At 47.7% G+C, this 2500-nt stretch overlaps 1 long non-coding RNA gene across 1 annotated transcript in view; it reads left to right on the top strand.

Moving 5' to 3' along the window:
• Positions 1 to 1943: 1943 nt before the first annotated feature.
• LOC121714011 overlaps positions 1944 to 2500 on the top strand; it is an 868-nt gene continuing 311 nt past the window's right edge. Inside the window, exons 1-3 of the long non-coding RNA XR_006033005.1 lie at positions 1944 to 2081; positions 2181 to 2382; positions 2476 to 2500. The exon at positions 2476 to 2500 is cut by the window's right edge and continues 311 nt beyond it. This is a non-coding gene — a long non-coding RNA (uncharacterized LOC121714011). The remainder of the gene's footprint in view (positions 2082 to 2180; positions 2383 to 2475) is intronic.

Here is a 2500-nt window from a genome sequence, read left to right as displayed (position 1 = left end):
AGGAGTTGAGTGCAGAGGCGCGGGCAGGAGAGAATATGGAGAGAGCAGAGAGAGGAGCTTTTGGACCCAGCTGCCGCTGCCACTGCTGGGCCTGTGCCCACGGTGATGCTGCGGGCTCGTTTCCCCTCGCGTGCCACTCGAGTTCACGGCGGGTGAAATACATCCCTATGCAGATCTCTCTATCTGTTTCTGTGCCAAGGAGAGAAAGAGAACATGAGAGAGAGAGAGAGAGAGAAAGGGAGGGGAGGGGAGAGGAAAAGAAGGAGAGAGAACTGTGTACAAGAGAAAGCTATTTGTAAAGGCTGTGCTAGTTATGAATTATTTGCCTTTGTGTGTGTGTGTGTGTGTGTGTGTGTACGTATCTTAGTGAGTGTGTGTTTGGAGAGAGAGGGGTTGTTGGGTAGAGATGAGCACTCACTCTCCCACTGGAGGATGGGAACAGTGCGGAATGTTGGGAAGCATAAAAGCAGCATTGGCTTGGCAGCTCTACAGACGGGAAGTGGATCAATTAGGGAATATTACGGATCTGATGGGAATCGCATGAATAAACCAGGACCTGGAAGTGTAAAGCCGCATGATGAACTCCGCGGGACACACACACACACACACACACACACACACACACGCACACACACACGCACACACACACGCACGCACACAATATTATGTCCTTTTAAGAAGCTGACAGATAAGAAGAGGAAAAGCAGGCTCGCTTATCAACTGTTCCGGGGTGGGGCAGGTCCCGATGTCCATATCTCCATATCAGATTCATATACAGGGTTGATATCCATCCTATTTCTCTCACATCAACAAGCTCAATAACATTGGCATGGGACAGGGGAACAATGTTTGTGCAAGAAGTGCCCCAGGTTGTTATTGAATTTTCATGTGATGGAACATTTCCTGGGTTGTGATTAATCTAGTGGCTATGACTCATGTTCCAGTGATCCTGAATATTTGTTAGGTCATAAGATCTTAGCACATGATTATGACACAAGGATAAAAACAAGTCCAAACAACAAACTTTTGGCAAAGTGAAAACATTCAGAATATGTGATTAAAAGACGTGTAGACTCGTGCCCTTTTCTCTCAACTCATCAGTGTCTGAAGATATGCATGTGTCATTTCTTAAATGTCAGCCTGAAACTAATTCTAAAGGCGAATAAACTAGCATTATTTTTGCCATGCTGTGTGTTTTTAAACAGTTTTTTGGTGGCTTTCATTTAGAAGGCCAACAGTGGTCTATTCTCCATCTCGTCTGAAGCCAGTGCCTGTTGGGGGGTGAAGGCAGGGGGACTGTGGCCATGCTGGGATATCTCCAGTATAGACAGACAGTTTAACCACAGACAGACACACACACAGACACACCCAGACACACACACACACACACACAAACACACACACACTTCCTAGGCAGCCGGCCTGACATGTGTCATCCTATCTCTCATGTCAAAGCAGGGGCCGGAAAGAACAAAGGCTCCACTAAAGCTTTGAACGTGGGCCCCTCGGACAATGTAATTTGAGGATAAAGATCTCCATCAACCCTTCAGACAAAAACACTTGAAAGGTTAAGAGACCTTATATTAGGTGGGTGGTGTGTGTGTGTCTGTGTATGTATGTGTGTGTGTGCGGCGTGCACATGTGTTTGGGTTTGGGTGTGGGTATGTTTGTGCATGTGTGTGTATAGAGGTCTAGGCCCCACTGCCCCCCTTCCTTGCCATGCGCTGGTGGGATTTGGGTGGCATTCTATCAGACTTCAAAGGCGCAGAAGGCCTTTGTGACATCACAGACGGAGTGTCAGCCGTGTGACAGAACGCACTGTGGGGGAATGGAACCATCAGTGGCACAATCACTCAAGCCCACACACACACACACACACACACACACACACACACACACACACACACACACACACACACATACACACACACACACACACACACACACACACACACACACACACACACACACACACACACACCACCACCACCATCAGACCCAGACAGTTCCAGAAAAGAAAAACACAGTCAGCGAGGGGGCCAACCAGCTGATAGCTTCCAACAACAGACACCAGAGCAGAGGTGAGTGGGTGGTTGTAGTAGTAGCAGCAGTGGGCGGTGGCCCTCGGACATTATAGGGGAGCCTGACCGAAACCTGTTACTATTCATCTCTGATTTCAGCTGTATCGGATCCCTGACAAGCCCGCTCTTCTTTCTTAATGCGGCCGCTTCAAAAGGCCGGCATGTTTGACTGAATTCATTGTTGAGGCACACAATGGTGTCATTATGGCATGAGTGAATGTGGGAGTCCTAAAGGGATGAGTCATGCCACATGAGGAGAAGAGAACTGAACCACTAGGCCAGGTTGTCTACCTGTGAACAGGTGTGCTATTTCTTCTCTCTGTTTGTACTATTTGTTTTAGCATTTAACCCTTTTGAACAAAATGTTCACATACATTTTTTTCCATAACATGAGGGACCTGACTCACTAGGGCAAGCCT

The sequence above is a fragment of the Alosa sapidissima genome, chromosome 7, assembly GCF_018492685.1.
Source record: "Alosa sapidissima isolate fAloSap1 chromosome 7, fAloSap1.pri, whole genome shotgun sequence".
NCBI lineage: Eukaryota > Metazoa > Chordata > Actinopteri > Clupeiformes > Clupeidae > Alosa > Alosa sapidissima.
This window is presented reverse-complemented; position numbering and strand designations above follow the sequence as displayed.